Source organism: Pinus tabuliformis, chromosome 3_1 (genome assembly GCF_031772625.1).
Source record: "Pinus tabuliformis cultivar Carrire ecotype Pingquan chromosome 3_1, CPIR1, whole genome shotgun sequence".
NCBI lineage: Eukaryota > Viridiplantae > Streptophyta > Pinopsida > Pinales > Pinaceae > Pinus > Pinus tabuliformis.
Genome location: NC_142301.1, coordinates 216,719,935 through 216,737,881, shown reverse-complemented (window position 1 = coordinate 216,737,881; position 17,947 = coordinate 216,719,935). Strand labels below are relative to the sequence as shown.

The window sequence follows — 17,947 nt, the reverse complement described above, 5'->3', positions numbered from 1 at the left end:
AATGAGAAAGTGAAATACATAGAACAGCTAAAGGAATTCCAAGATGTTTTTTCCTGGAATTATGAGGACCTTAAATCCTATGAAACCAGCATAATACAACACACCATCCCATTAAAATAAGACCAAAAACCTTTTAGACAGAAGCTTAGAAGGATTAATCCTATTCTATTTCCTTCTATCAAAAAGGAGATCAAAAGAATGTATGAAGCTAAGATTATTGCACCAATTAGATTCTCAGATTGGGTTTCTAATTTGGTACCTACAAGAAAGAAAACTGGCGAAATTAGACTATGTGTTGACCTTAGGAATTTAAATAAAGTTTCACTAAAGGATAACTACCCCCTCCCTAAAATGGACCACATATTACAGAGGGTAGTAGGTTCCACCAGAATCTCACTGCTAGATGGGTTTTCTAGTTATAACCAAATCCTAGTCCACCCAGATGATCAGGAAAATACTGCATTCACTACACCATGGGGCGCTTTCATGTATGTGAAAATGCCTTTTAGACTAAGAAATGCAAGGGCCACCTTTCAAAGAGAAATGGACATATCATTTGCAAAAGAAATCCATGACTTCCTAGTCATATACCTAGATGATATCACAGTATTCTCTAAATCAGATCAGCAACACTTGGATCATCTTAGGAAAGTTTTCACTAAGTGCAGGAAGTATAAAATCTCCCTGAATCCTAAAAAACCTTTATTTGGACTAGAAGAGGGAAAATTACTAGGCCACATAATCTCCAAAGATGGTATCCGGATTGACCCAACCAGAATTGAAGCCATTTTTCAGATGCCACATCCTAGGAACATTAAGGAGCTACAAGCATTTTTAGGTAAAATAAAATTTTTGAGAAGATTTATCTCTAATTTAGCTTAACTGATTAGATCACTAAACAACATGTTAAAGAAAGATTCGACTATTAAATGGACTCTAAAGGCCAAAAATTCATTTGAGGATATAAAGCTAGCCTTAACATAAACACCAGTCCTATTCAGCCCAATGTTTGACAGGGATTTCATCATTTTTTCATTCGCCTCAGAGCACACAATTTTTGCAATCCTACTGCAAAAAAATGATCAGGGTTTTGAACAACCAATAGCCTTCTTCAGCAAAGCCCTGAGAGATGCACCTTTAAAGTATAATATAATGGAAAAACAAGCTTTTTCTCTAGTTAAAGCCATTAAAGATTTCAGAGTTTATATTTTGTACTCTCATAGAGTATCTTATGTTCCCAATTCTGTAGTTAAAAACATTCTAACACAGGATGGACCAGATGGAAAGAGAGGGAAGTGGATAGCTACAATATTAGAGTATGATTTAGAAATTAAACCCACAGATCAAAGGCAAAGGTTTAGCCAAACTCATGGCTGAATCAAACTGCCAAGCCCTAGACATAAATTTCATTGCAGAATTGGATAACAAAGAGGATATGGCGACTCCACAGATCAACCAAGCCTTTATAGACTCACCATGGTATGCTGACATAATATACATTCTACAAAATCTTCAAGCTCCTCCAGATTTGTCCATAACTAAAAGTAGGTTCTTGAAAATGAAATCTTTAAAATTTTGCATAATTGACAATGCTTTATTTTGGAAAAATCATGAAGGTATCCTGTTAAATTGTTTGTTAAAGGAAGAATATGAAAAAATATTACAAGAATTTCATGCAGGTGACTATGGGGGACATCTTTACTGGAAGACCACAGCTGATAAAATATTAAGAGCTGGTTTTTACTGGCCCACTCTATTCTCTAATGTGAAAAAATTTGTAACCTCATGCCACAAATGTCAGATATTTGAAGGTAAAAGAAAGCTACTGCCATTACCTTTGAAACCTATATCTACCGAAACACCATTTCAACAATGGGGTCTTGACTTCATTGGTGAAATTCATCCCCCTTCCTCTGCCCAACATAGAAGGATCTTAACTGCGATAGATTATTTTACAAAACGGATTGAAGCCATACCCTCAAGACATGCTACTAATACTATCATAATAGGTTTCCTTGAGGCCAATATTCTATCCATATTTGGTTGCCCTACCAAGATCATCACAGACAATGCAACAACATTTAAATCAAAGAGAATGATTGATTTCTGCAAAAATACCATATAACCCTAGGTCACTCCACTGCCTACTATCCCCAAGGAAATGGACTAACAGAGTCTTCCAACAAGAGCCTAGTGAATATCATCAAAAAATTGTTGGAAGATAATAAGAAGACTTGGAATAAGAAACTAGTAAATGCCTTGTGGGCAGATAGGCTGACCACTAAGAAATCCATTGGTACCAGCCCTTACCAGCTAGTTTATGGAATGGAGGTTGTCTTCCCATCTTCTTTGGGAACACCAGTAATGAAACTGCTTCAAGAAGCACAGGTTGAGCCAAATGACATTCAAAGGAGGATTAACTAGACAATACACTTGCAGCAGGTTAGGGAAGAAGTCTATATTCGATCCCAAATTGTGCAGGAGAAAATAAAAAAGGCTTTTGACAAAAGAACCAAGGCAAAAGATTTCTATCTAGGAGATAAAGTTTTGAAATGGGACTCCAAAAGGGAGGAAAAAGGTAAACATGGGAAGTTTGACTTCCTATGGAAAGGCCCTTACATTATTTATGCTTTCAGAGGAAACAATGCTTATTTTCTCAAAGAATTAGATGGTGCGGAATTAGAAGGAGGACCAGTTAATGGTTGAATGCTAAAGAACTATATAGATCCCAGTAACTAATTCCACTAATCACTTGTACATATTATATCCTTTACAAAGTTTAGTGTGGATTGGATGGTAAATTTTTGGAGTTGAAGCCCAAAGAGAAGGCCCTAAGCTTCAAAAGTTTCACTATCATAAGTATCAATAAAGCAACAAAGTAAAAGGGAAAATTGCAGAGAGAATCACAACAATTCAGAAGGCCATTGATCTACTAGTTCTTGACATTTCACCAGGAAATGCCATCCCCAAGTGGAGCCACTGTTAGGTTCCTATACCAATAGGAGTCATAATTTATGAATGGATGAGATTTAAACCTGTAATATGTACATACCTTTTCTTTCTGCAAATGCTTTCCATATTCAAAAATCAAAAAATTAAAAAATGTAAAGAGGGTATGTCCTAAAAGAAAAATCAAAGGACAAAAAGAAGAAAAAAGGTCAAAAAAGATGAAAAAATGAACCCCAAAAAGAAAAAGACCATGAAAGTGTGCAAGTCCAAATGCCACTATCATTTACTTTTTATACATAATAATGATTGTGTGCAACTTGTTATTTATGCCACAATCCATGGTAATCAAATAGTTTAATCTTGGTTATTCCATGTTTTGAATTTCATGTTGATAGATAGAGAATAAACATCTGACCAAACAATGTAATCTTGGCAGATAAAGTAGACAGGTAGAGTCAATAAAAGGAGCTCAGCTGCTTAATCTGAGCCCTTGGATGTAATAAGGATAGGCTTAAGTGTACCCTAATAAAGAGTAGAAAAAATGGTAGGATGAGTAGATGGGTAAGTAGTTGGATGGTTGCAGAATTATGATGAATGATTAGTTAAGATCATATCATTTACTTTCATCATCAAGTTGCTAAAGTATGGATGATAATTGAGTTTTTACACAAAGTCAAATGGTTAATTTCCCCAGTCATTTCACCCTTAATTTTACTAATTTCCCATAAGCAAAGTCAAAAGTACCCAAAACCTTAAGTTAAAGGGGCTCAGAGCATTTCTCTAACTTCTTGAGGGACTAGACCCTCGGTCCAATAACTTATAAGATCTAAGTACTAAAGCACCCTTACCAATATTCAACCCTCCATAATTCATTCATTTTATCTTAAAAATCCCTTTTCTTAAGGTGAAAACACCATTTACCTAGGGAAAGTTATTTCCCCTATACAAAACCCCTTGTTCCACAAAAACCCACCACAAGAAATTTAGCCTAAGTTATAATGTGCAAATGCAAATATGTAAATAAATGTCAAAACACATTATACTTAGCGCAAAATTCACTTTTCCGCTTTCATTTTATATTAACCTTTAATTTTAACTATAGTTATTAACTCCCGAAAATAAACCCTTCCCCATATATTTTATTAAATCCCATATCATAAATATCCTGCCCCCGAGGTTTGAAACATAAGCCTTATTAATAAATTAATTAAATGGATTAATTAGTTGATTAATGAATAATTAAGAACCATAACCCTCTGCTGAATAAAAAGAGTAATTAGTCAATCAGTGATTAATTAAATCTGTCCCCACCAATCAAATCACCCCTGACGTCATTAAGCCTCCCTAATCCACAGTTAATTAACCTTTCCGCTCATTAAAACCCCGTTGGGCCCCTCCATTAAACCTCCGATCAAATCATCCCCGATCACCGTACGATCTGACCGTTTTAGATCTGATGGCTGACACTCATATTGAGCGGCCTCTGAAAGCCGAACATTACCCGGCCGATCTGAGCGGTTTCATTGTTCACCCCATCGCTACGTGGCACCCGATGAATGGAATCGGGCAGCCTCCACCCAAAACCACTTTTTCCCAAAAGCAATGTGATGGATTCCGCTTACCACCTCCGCTACACGCCAAAACATCATGTCTCCCAATTGGCGCCAGCTATCGTTTTCCCAATGTACTCACCAAAGTCATTGACTTTACACGTAAAACCAAAAAAACTTATAGTTTTTCATTTTATCGTGAAAAGAACATTCTGACTTCCATGCAAAGCACAGAGTACGTTCAAGCCGTCAACCTGCTACTAACTGTCAACTGACTAAAGCTGTTGAACTCCAGACCACCTTGCAGACCCGTGTGCTTCCTGCAAACAGTGCACAATCACCATTACTCCGTTCAACAACTAAAACCAGGTATTTACCCCAATTTCACCAAGAAACCCTATTTTCTTGCCAAGCCTGAACTAAATCGCTTTAAATACTAAGTAATTTAGTTAGATAAGTTTCCTAGTGACTCTCGAACACCTTGAAACAGACCAGTTCATCCTGAAATTCACTGTAAATCCTTCTCCCCCGTCCTTGAATCCACAAGAACCAAGGATGGACACCCCAATTGCATTGAATATCATGCTCATTACGACTCCCCATAGAGATTTAGACCATATCCCACTTGAAGACAAAGATTTCCAAATTAAAGATACCTCTGTCTCAAAATCCCCTTTGAAACTATTTTGCAATTACAAAGACCAGTACCTGAACCATGAAGACTACATTGGACTTTGGGAATCAGGTTTACCCAAGTACCAATTCCCCAGAGTTCATATCTTTCCAAAGATTGTACATTACTACCACATGAACTATGATCCCATCCAAAGGGCAGTGAGAACCCCTGACCAGTCTCTTCTATTTACCATCACTGTTGAATCTATTAATGAAATGCTACAATTACAACCAAGCCAAATTCTGACTCCTCTTTCCATTGGAGATATGCTGAACAGATACCCTACCCTTTCTTCAATCAGACTTGCTCGGTTGTACTAGACCTTCATCAGAGAAGAACAGTACACCCCAAAGGACTCTCCCCCTTATCTATGGACTATATTCTCCAACCTTGGCCGAGACATCATAGACATGATATCCAGTGTGCTAGGTTACACCACAAGTGAATTTGTTGATGAAATCATAATATCCTTCATGTCCATCTACTCTCCTAGCCAACCACCAGCCATCATGTTTGATTATGCAAAGTTTATTGCTGACAAAATGCATGATCAATTCATGAGATTAGAAAATGAAAGAGTGTTCAAGTATTCCTCAGTTTTGTATCATTTATTCTTATAATATCAAGCTGATAGATTTCTAATTGCCCTCCAAAATCTTGATACCAAAGGCAACCCAATATCAGTGATATTTTGGACTAAATTAATCCATCAATTTGATTCCCAGTACTCTTATAATGACTTCATAGACTTGTTTTTACATCCAGTTGAAACTATGTTGCTAGGAAGCCCCCTACCCAGAATCAGTGTAGACATCAAGAGGGTCCTACAGCTCTATAAGCAATATAAAGTGGGGGATTGGTACTTGTACCAAACCCACACTGAGATAAGAATCTATGGATGTGAGCCGGCTCCCTACAAATTGCCCAGATACCTCCCTATGAGATTATTTGCTCTGGAGTAATAAAGACAAATGATAAACTCAGATGAGGTGCACTTTGTCAAAGCAAGAAGAAAGCACAGCTTAGAATAAAGGATGAACTTGGTCCATTCATTTGTAATAATAGGGAAGCAGGAAAGGAAGCTAATGAAATCCTCCAAAGATTGAAACTAAAACAAAGTTTTATATGGAGTTATGATCTCTTAGACTTTATTTGTAACAAGAGACTAAAGAATAAACTATCTCCTTATAGCCATCATAGAATCCCTGAAATTGAGCAGTATGCAAATCAGATTGAATGGAGGGAAAATACTTTGGTAGACTAGTATACTAAAGAGACTGTTGTAAATAATGTTTTGATTGATTTAGATAGAAGACTTGATGAGGATTCGTTTGTACAGGTGCCTGAAGAAAGTTAATCACAAATACCCAGGGAACACATAGTAGAACAACCAGGCCCCTCTAAATAAGCAGGTCCATCAAAGCAGCAACCTTCAGAGCAACTAGGACCATCATAGCAACTAAAGCTTTCAGAACAGCAAGAAGAATCAGGACAGCCTGAAATTTTAGAAGAGCTTGCTCCACCTAAGAAAATCATGAGCAATCCTCTCATTTATCTGACTCCTTTGAATGAGGATAGGAACCTTAAAAGAGACCGAGTGGAGGCCACTCCTTCCAGCGGGCCTGTTGCCCAAACCTATGCTAGGAGGCAAAGGCTGAACCCATTTTCAGAGCAGGAATACACTGAGGAAACAGCAACAACTTCAAGAGAAGAAAGGATAGAAAGTAGACATACCACTCCTTCAGGAGGGACACAAGAACCTTCCACCTCACAAGCACAAACATTGGAAAGGCAACAGAGTGTGGAAGTGTCCTCCTTCAGGGCTCCTACTGGGCAGAACCTAGATATCAAGGAAAATATAAGGAAATCAAAGCAAGGAATGAAAGGCTAAAGGTGAAAAGTTATGCACATTATCTCAAGATGGCTCCAACAAACCAAACAAGGATAATGTTAGCTTTTGACATTAAAGAAGGGAAAACACAGATGAGCTTTCTAAAGCCAACTACACAACAACCTAGATCAATGGAAGACTATTTGAAAACAGATTTTGAAGTCTTGGCCAAGGATATCCATCCCATTGATCAAATAGAGCTTCATAAACAGACTGGTGAAATGGTTTATTCAACATTGACCAACAAAGAAATCATAACCCACCAGCTCCAAAATTCATTAAACAACATATCAGCACAGTTTCAATTGGAGAAGGCCTCCTCACAGGCCAAAGACACCAGAATAAAGTCCTTGGAGGACTTGGTCATAGAGCTGGGACATGATCCCAAAGATGTAAAAGCTGCAGAGAAGCTCATCAAGAAGAAAAATGATGATATAGCTGCACTGAAGAAGCAACTTAAAATTCCTCCACTACATCACCCTCAGACAGCTGAAGTGTTGGAAACACAAAAGGAGGAAGAGCTTATGGACTTAGTCCTAAAGCTTAATGATCAGTTGAAAGAAATTGAAAAGGAGCTAGACAACCTGATACAGTCTAAGAAGAGTGAGTTGGCCACCACTCCTCATACTGTAATTCCTACAGTCTCCATAGCAGTGCCCTCCACCTTGGCAGTTGCCTTGGCACCTACACTTCCACCAGCAACAGCCTTGCCAATAACAGGTACTTCAGCAGGCACATCTACATCAGCAAGAACAGGGACTTCAACAGAGCAAATGACTAAACTTGTAAAAGCCATGGAAGAAATGAGTATCCAGGCCACTGAGCTTAAAAAACTCAAAGAACAAGTGTCAAGTTTAGAAACCAATTGTAGATTTGCACAAATACAACAGAAAGAAGAAGCCCAGAGGAACCAAAGGATGGTAGATAGGATAAAGCCCCTTGAAAAGGACTTGACATTACAAAAGCCTTTGGGAGACATGAAAGAAATCCTTTAGGCCAACATCATTGATTCCATCAATGAGGTTTGGCCTTCTATTCAGATTATTTTTGAACAAATTGAATTAGTCAAAATGGCTACAGAAGCAATCCACAAGACAGTGGAAGAATTAGGAAATAAACCTGAAGAAGCCAATCAGTTAATCACATTTTTGAACAACAAAAATAGTTATCAGCTTGATGAGCTAGAAATAGAAGACCGAACTACAACAATCATTGAAATCAAAAAGGTTCTCACCAAAAGAAACCTAATGCTTAATCTGGAGAAAATATGTCAGAGAATCCAAGTATATATTGACAGCTTTATGCTAAAGTATGGCATCTTAAGAGAAAAGGGACTTCCCAGTCCTATGGTAATAAATGATAAGCTGATGACCTAGGAAGATTACAATGAAAGGTTAAACAAGCTGGCCAAAAGCCAAGCTAGTACTTCAGGGGTGAAATCTTTTCCCACTGGAAAGGTGTTATATGATGGTCTTGAGAATCTGTTCTATATAGAGCATGAAGTCAAGCACTTGTTCACAAGCAAACCAAATTTTTCCAAGTACACAGAAGCTGATGAGATTTACAGGAAAATGATAAGGATGAAATTACCTGACAATGAATGGTGGACAAGTTTGATTGATTTACTATAAAGTTACTAAGGTAAATCTGAATGGTAAAACATTGCTGTCAGGTGAAACAGGTAATACAGGGTCAAAGCAGAACAGGTAAAGAGTATCAATAGGTAGAAGATAGAAAGTGATTCCATCACACAACTACAAAGCAACTGAAAGAGCCAAATCCGAGTTGCAACAGCCAACACAGTCACAATAAAAGGGACAGCAAGAAGATAGTTTTCCATCTGTCTCTATCTTCTTGCTAAAGATCTTCTCATTCCCTCGAATAATTCTCATGTAGTTATGAAATATTTTTGTAAAAAAAAAATTGTATAAATACTTCACAAAACGAAGTAATTAGTGTGGATTAAAATACATTTCTGTAGACATTTTATATTGAGCCAAGGAGCTTTTGTATTCGATACTAGACTGGTTTTGCTAGATATTCAATAAAGCTAAGGACATTTCACTGGATTCTTGTGCACCGTTGGAAAAAACAAATATCATCTCTTATTTTTTAATATTGTTTTCTCTTCATGTTATGAATACTCATATATGTCTCTTATAAAATCTGTAAAGCAAACAAGGAATAATATCTCAGAACTAGCTTACGTGCTCTTTGTTTTAACTATTTGCTTTATTTATGTTTTCTACTAAACTGCCTTGGTCTGGGAATTCTTAATTGCTCCCTTACTTCCGTAGTTTACCCCCCTTTGGCCCATAGTAAAGGATTCTTCATTGCCCTTTGCTATTGATCATCCTTCCTTCTTCATCTTAATCCCGGTTAAGGATTCTTCATTGCCCTTTGCCCTAATTAGGACTACTTCATCCATTTAAAACCTGCAGATTTGCTTTTGCTCTGCTATCCTACCCTATGGATTCTTACCTTAATGATAGATCAAATCCAATTAAGCCACTCTTGATTGACTCCATATCCCAATGGCCTAAATACTTGTTCTGCCAATCTATTTTCCTAATTCCACCACCCAATCAAAACAAAACATCATGAGCACTAATAACTATCCTAAAATCCTACTCAAAACAAAGTTAAATTATAAAGAGAGAGCCCTCTTTGGACTTAGGTTGGCTAGAACCCGAGTCTAAAAGATTGGTTTGTGGTTACCACGGACCATTCCTTCTTCAATAACTTCTAGGGAAAATCTGAGTGATAACACCCTGTACAGAAATTACCTGCATACGAATTCTAAAACACAGAAAATAAACAACGCGAGAGCATAACACATAAAACACATATACACAGAGATACTCCCCTGGATCCCAAAACCGGGACTACCAGCTTGATTTTTCATTATGTTCCTTTTCCTGTTACAATACATATTTATACATGTCGAAGCATCCAATACCATGGACCGAAAACCATCGCGTCCAAAACCATGGACCGAAAACCATTGCGTCCAAAACCATGTGCGAAAATCATGAAAAAAAAACCATAGGTAGGTCTGCCCAACCTAACATAGGGTCCAAAACCAATATTTTCCAGGGTGTTGCCCCAGACCCCATAGAGTGGGGTTAACTGCACCCCTCAAACCCCTTGTGACTCCCCCACTATGCAATCGGCGCAACGAAGGGGGGGCTCTGCCCCCCTCCTAACCCCTTGGTTAACTACGTGGGCTAGTCGTGGAAAGAATATAACACAACCCAATAGGAAACCCCAGTTACAAGTATAAAAGGTTGAGTTAAAGATGCAACTTGCAAAGGTTGACTTACTTGAACTGTAGCTTGAACAAGTTGAGATACAAGTTGACAAATAGGAATCTGAGATGTTGGAGGAATACGTTGAGAGGTTTGAATTTGATTCACAACTGAGCCAGTTTGTATGTTCAATTTAGGTTTCCAAGAATTGATAGTCATTCATGGATATGGAGGACTCAAATGAGGTTGAGCACTAGTTTGTGGTACTTGATTAGTAGATGGGAACATTCTAACAACAAGTTCCCCCCCAACTAGAAAAGGAGGGGAAGGTGGAGGAAACTGCCCCCCAAGAGGAGGGTTCCCAATATGAGGGGGATTGGGATATTGTAGGTGTCCATACCCACTACCATAAGAACCATATTGTTTCTCTACTAAAGGTTGAGAGGGAGGAGGAGGAGAAAATTGTGTAGCACTCATCAAAGAAGTTCCAAATGGGATTCTAGAAGAAGATGACATCTAAGAAGTCCATGGACTGGATGTTGCACCAGAAAAGGCACCAGATACGATTGGTAACCAAGCGGGGCAAATGAGCCACCATATAATTGTTTCTATGGTTATGTTGCAAACATAGAAGAAGTATCAACATTGGTTGTCTTAGTCATAGTAGTAGATACACGATGAGAAACCATAGAAAACTCAGTGATGGTTAAATTTACAAAAGAGGATCGTTGGGAGAAATTCAAGGTTGATTTGAAAGGAGACGAACCAGACAAAGGAGCCTATGATGGAGTATGAGGAGAAGGAAAAGGATGGGCTTGGTAAAAATGAGTCCCTCTCAAATAGATAGGAGAGGAAGGTTGAGGTTCTTGTTATGGAATATCCTCAATGCTCACACGACCAACAGTGGAAGTGGTTCACCGTCGGGTCTGAGATATATAGGCTTAGGTTGGGTCTGAGATAGAGGAAGAGAAGATGAAGTGCAAAGTAACATGTGTAGTTAACTAAGGTGCCTTAGGTTGTAATATTTTTGAGTAAAGATATTTAGGTTCAATAACCTTGGGTAATGAAATATCAGGTACTTTTGTTTCGACTATGTCAGACTCACCAACTAGCAGAGAAGTAATCTCAGGTTCAGTACTCACAGGAAAAGAGGATTTTGGTGGATCAATTTTAGATGAAGGACCAGAAGCAGTAGCTCTCAAAGTATCAGATTCAGTAGTCTATGTCCTTTTATTCTTCTGATGACATTAAGGAGTTACCTCAAGTGGAAGAGGAGGAAATATTTGCATCCTACGTGAACGAATGGGTTGGGGGATTGTTCTTACATGTTGGTTTAATAAATTAAATAAATTAACAACAAAAATAAATAAAAAAGGGATAACTAGGAAAAAATGGTTTACCAAGCAAATGTGAACTACAATATAAAACTTTGGAGAACCAAGGATTTATGTACGGGAAGGCAATCTCCCTAAATGCTATGTTTGATGTATCACAATGTAAAAGGCAACTAAATTAGTTACCTAAGGCAAGGATAACAACCTAGTGTGGACTTTCAAAATATACCTGAAGGTACATGGAAGCACAGTCCATGTTAGTGTTTTTTGATGTGTAATCATACGATGAGAGCATTACCATATACTTTTCATGCATGGAGCATCAATTGATATACCCAGAGGTACGTGGAGAACGGTTTGATACACTTACGTAAGTGGAATAGGATATCACCCCTGAAATGCAACACTAGAAAAAAATGACAACTCCTATGTTTATAGATGTCAGAACACGTCTCTAGCCTAGACCTCTAGATGTTTATGTTAATGTTTCAAATGCTCCTTAAGATTGATTCAATAAATTTTAAAGTTTATCTTGAATTAAGTTTCATTTTTCAAGGCTCACCACGAATTTCACCTGAATATCCTAAAGATGCAATCTAGCATGATAAAATGAAATATTTTCTTTTCAATGAAAATCTATGTATGAGAGGGAAGAAACAAAGAGTAATGCAACATACAAAATGAAAAAACAAAAAAATTATGTGAATTTCCCTAACACAATTGTTCCAATTTCACACACAAAACCATAAATGCAATGCAAAATGCAAAATGACGAGATTTTTCTTTTCAATCCTCTTAATTTCCAAATGAAATGAAAACTAAGATGTTTGTTGCACGAATGAGAGAATCCAAACGGAATGATGATTGTAGTATCAATTTCTTCAAACAATCAATGATCAAGCAAAAGTTTGCCAATGACCTAAATGACAAGAACAAAGAAAAATCCAAACAAATTCTTATCAAAGGCTATCAAAACCAAAAGAAAAATAAGTGAATGTTTTTTAGATAAAAGGACATGCTATGTGACAGTAGAAAACCAAAATTGACCAAAGAAAATTAGAGAGAAAGGCAAGAAAAGAAATTGTTTTCATCTTACAGGGATGAGCATAGTGTAGAAGCACCAATGCTCTACAGCGTATGTACAAACAATTAGAATATGGGTTGTCAAAACCGGGGGGTGCACTAAGGAAGATTCATCCAAAATACGACACAAAAAATCAAATCAAGCTCAGAGAAGGGTTTTCCTAAGGTCAATCAAGGTCTGAGTGAATCAATCAAGATTGGTTTAAGAGGTGAAAAAGGTGCTAAGGTCAAGGAAACCACTAAGGGAAAAAATCACTCCCCAGTGGAGTCATCAATTTGTTATGTAGAATTTACGATTGCGGACAAAGGTGAATTCCCTAGACCTAGTGGACTGATCTAGAACAACAAAAAACAAAGTATATAATTTTCCTTAGAGAAGTTAGAGAATGGGAAAGAGGAATACCTCAAATCTGTAGCAAGATTCTTGTTCCTCCTTGCTTGTAAGCTCCAATTGTAGCTCCAACTGCTATAATTAGAACCTATGCACACGACTAAAACAAGTGAAGGATCTAAAACAATCGAGTAGCATATTCTAACATCTCTATTCAATGAATCAGCAAGGCATTTAAATACATGGGTGCAAACATAATACATCACATATAGGAAAACACGATGCTCTTTGTATTAATAGAAATAGGAGAGAGTTTGCAACCATAAAACCCTAATGCATGAATATGATGACTCCTTTAGGTTTAAGGAAGCAACATAAGGGCACAATCAATCTCCAAAAGCCAACCCTAATGCTATGGATGGCTGTAAATTTATAGGAGAAGGATGGTAGTTTAGGATTTACCATTATGGGCTTGAGATCCCCATATAATGGGAGGATGAGCTCAAGAGATAAGAGGTGAAGTCTCCAAGGTAGGATCATATAGGATTTGAGCTCTTATCCATGGTAAATAGTTAAAAAAAAAAAACCCTTGGAAGCTTCTAGAAGAGGAGGCATCATAATTATTTTTAATTTTCTCGAATTTCTAAAATCGATGCACCTACATAAGGGAGCAATAATTGTTTATTATCGCTAGTGCATAAGGAAGGAACCAACACTGAATGCAGGTGGCTAAAGGGACACGGTGCACTAGGGCCAAAAACATTAATTTTGAGAATTAATCCTAGAAACTCGGAATTTTTGGAAAGGTCATACTTAGGGCTTTGTGAGGGGATGATGAAAACATGTTCATAGATGTTAATTGATCCGGTTCGTAGGCCTATTAACCATATGTAACAAAATGGCCTATAAAAATGAGCAATGAGGATATATTTATAACTTGAGGAATGACCTTTCACATCCTCATGACTCCTGAATTTTTAATTTCTTGTGACCTTTGGATTTATACATCCTTTTGGAATCCAAACGAATTTTGGAATTACATATGACTTTTGATATTACATGTCTTTTGGGTTTCCAAGACTCTTTAGTTCATACATGACTCTTGTAATTACACTTATTTGTCTTCTACAATGATTACAATAATATATCATTACTTCCACATCATCATGTGATGAGACTTTACATGTCACTATTTTTATGACTGGGACTAACAGTGATTGATGACATGGAATTTCTTTGTCGGTGACATGTCTTCTAGTTGTGTCTTCATTCTTTATTGATCTTCTGATCATGGCACTTTCACCCTCTAAAGGTTCTTCAATATTCAAGTCTTTGGGGTGCTTCTATCATCAAGATTTAAGTGTGTTCTTAATTCTACCCACACTTCCTTTGCGTTCTTTCTTTATGTTCTTGGAGGGAACAGGGCACACTCTTTAACGGTGAAAGGTTTTCCATCAAGGATTCGAAGTGCACTCATGTGATTTAGGTCTTAATGGGTTCAATTTGAATCTGAAATTTTTCTAAGTCTAGATATAGGACAAGAGGTGAACATGATGACTTTTAGAAATAAAACCATGTGCGACACATACCAACTCATAGATAAAACTTATACAAGCTTGATCAACAATGAATATACTTCAAAATTCCATTTTATACACATTCCCCAAGTATAACGAGTGAAGTGTGTGCAATTGCGACCCAAAAGTGTCGTTTTACAACAACAAATATGTTATTACCATGAAATGCACTTAGATGTGTTATAATCAATGAAAAAACACTAGAGAACATTCAAGGGCACTTAAAAAATATATAGCAACATGAAACAACACTTGACAACCAAGGAGACACTTGATATGATAATGAAGTAGGCTCTAAAATTCAAATGTAGTGGAATTTTGGAGGGTGTTGTAGCAACGACAACACTTAGCGACCTACTGGGCGAACTTGAGATTCTCTGACTGGGAATAGCATTTTTCTAAGGTTTAAACCTTCAGGAAGTACTGATTGCCTCAATTTTCCCCTTTCAACCTGGCTTTATACATAGCATATTCACTTTTCTCTACTTGGTTGAACACATATAAATATGCACCATTTACAATTGTTTCGATATAGGAAAAGGGTAATGTGTGCAAAGAGTTTATGATATTTAGAGTATTTTGTTTTCATCTATGGTGTTGCTTCACTATCAGTAGGCCTAGACACTACCATGGAAAAGTCACTTTAGGAACACAAACATTACTTCACTTCTAGTGAGCCTGGACAGTACCCCAACAAAGTCACTTGCTTCACCTCCTTACGCAGTAAGCCTTTCTCTTATTTTTATTTATTTTAGTACAACAATGCATTGGTACCTATTATTTTCAATGGGTGAAAGAGGGATCCCAACTTATTGAGAGCAGGGGAGGTTTCCACTTTAGAGAAGTATTTTGAGATCTCCGATATTGGTTTGCTCGTTTCAAATTTTCCCCTTATCCCTTCTCTACTAGATTGAACAAGCGTTAACACATGAGTAGACTTACACCAAGTTGAGTATTTTAGGTACTAACATAGGCACATATATTATAGGTTCCCTTGAGGTTCTCCTATTGTACGAATTGTATTTTATTCCCTTAACTCAACCTATGGAATTTTCGCAAACAATGAAGGAGAACAACAGAAAGCTAAGTGTTGTGGTTGTCACACTTCTATTTGATTTCACCACAAAGCCTTTTGAGTCATGCACCTTACAAAAGGGCCTTATTTATGTACAACAACCAATAATAGGACATGAAAATACATAACTACATAAAAAACATACTACCGACGAAAATAAAACAAAATAAGACACTTAAAACAAAATGTACAATAAGTGAAACTTGTAGCTACTACTAGAAATAATGTTTCAAGTCTCAGGCATTTATGGGCATGGGATCAATACCTCCATCTAAATATTTCATCTTGAAAGCATTATTACGGAGCTTCACTTCAATAATCGATGGTCCAATCCACAATGGTTGGAACTTTGTGTGATTACCTTTGTATTTGTGGGGTTTATCCCACTTCAATACTAGGTCACCCACATCAAAGATCTTGGCCCCTGTGTATAACTTTTCAAGACAACAATTTACATGATTTTGATGCATGACAAATCAGTCTCTGGTCTTGCACCTTTCTTCCTCAATTTTTAGTAACATATATATCCTGCTCTGAACCAGTAGGCAAGGTTTACCTTGTGACTCTTGGGAAAGTTGCAAGGCTGGAAGATATAGGTTCAAGGGAAAGATAACTTATTTAACATAAACTAGGAAGTGTGGTGAGGCTCTTAGGGAAGGCTTTGGAGTTACATGGTCTTCCCAAAGAGCATTATTCAAATATTTATGGCAGTTCCTTTGTGCAAAGAATATGGTTTTATTGATTATAGAAATAATGTTCTTGTTCATTGATTCATCTAAACCATTTACCTGCAGATAATAATTTGATGCATGTTTCAATAAAATTCCATTTTCTAATGTGAATTCATAAAACTTTAACGATGAAAAATATGTTTCATTATCAAATACAAGTGACGTAGGAATGCCAAACTCGATTATAATTTTATGTTGTAGAAAGTGGATGAGTTCTTGGTCATCTACTTGTCTGAGGGGAACTTCTTTTGACCAACGAGTAAAGTAGTTTATTGTTGTGAGAATATACTAGTATTGTTTGGACGAATGAGGAAAAATATCTTCAATAACATCAAGGCTCCATTGTTGAAAAGGTTCTTAAACTGCTACCAGTAGCAGTGGGGCAGCTGGCCTATGATTATGGTTGATGCATCTTTGGCATGCTTGGAACTTGCAGACATAGGCACAAGCATACTTAAATAGTGTGAGCCAGTAATAATTGGCCCTCATAACCTTATGTGTTGTAGTGTCACCCGCATAGTGACCACCTACTGGTCCATCATGTAAATATGTTAAGACCTTCTATGTGTCCTACGACTCAAGGCACCTCAGCAAAACACCAATGTGGTGCTTCTAAAAAAACACTCCATTCACTAATTGATATGATAGATATTTTAAATGAACTTCCCTTTTTTCTTGTTCGATCAGTGCAAGGGAAAGGTTTCATGCTCTAGAAATTTCTACAGATTTACATACCAAGGCACTGTAGACGTGGACTGAGGAACATATTCAATGTTTTACATTTTGATCTCCTGCTCCCACCCTGAAAGATATTGTTCGAGATCATCCCTTACTTCAACGGCTAGCTTACATAGGCCATGACTTTTTATGGTATGAACTAGTTTAAACTCCAAGTCATATTCTTGAAGATAGGTCATTGAGTTAGCCATCTTCTCACCCAGCTCTTACTACACAAACAATGTTCTTACTATTGGATGAGGTACAAATATGATTGTGTGATCTTTCAATATGTAGGGGCTGAAATAATTGGCTGCCTTGCATATTGCATATACTTGTTTATCGATGGTGGGATAATTTAATTTGAGCGCTTGTAGACTAGCGCTCATAAAAGAGATAGGCCACTCATTCGCTTCATTGTCTTTTTGATTCAACATGACCGCAATTGAAAAATCCAAAGAAAACATATAGAGCAGGAAATATTTGCCATAATCCAGACTGAAAAGCACAGGTGCATCGACAATAGCCTGCTTAATCTGAGCAAAATCATCATTTTCCTGTTTATCCCATTTATATACTGCATCTTTCCTATTCATCTCCTCTATGGGCTTAACTATCTGAGAATACTTGAAGATGAATTTCATCAGGAAATTGATTTTCCTAAGAAAGACTGCATGGCTTTCTTATTCACTAGGAGTGAGGTCTATGTGATAGCTTTGAACCTTTCAAGATCAATCTTTAATTTTCTCTTCATTATGATGTACCCCAATAGAATCCCTTTAATG

At 37.1% G+C, this 17,947-nt stretch overlaps 1 pseudogene; it reads right to left on the bottom strand.

Moving 5' to 3' along the window:
- LOC149186571 (NAD-dependent protein deacetylase SRT1 pseudogene) overlaps positions 1-5,089 on the bottom strand; it is a 44,348-nt pseudogene extending 39,259 nt beyond the window's left edge.
- Positions 5,090-17,947: the final 12,858 nt, after the last annotated feature.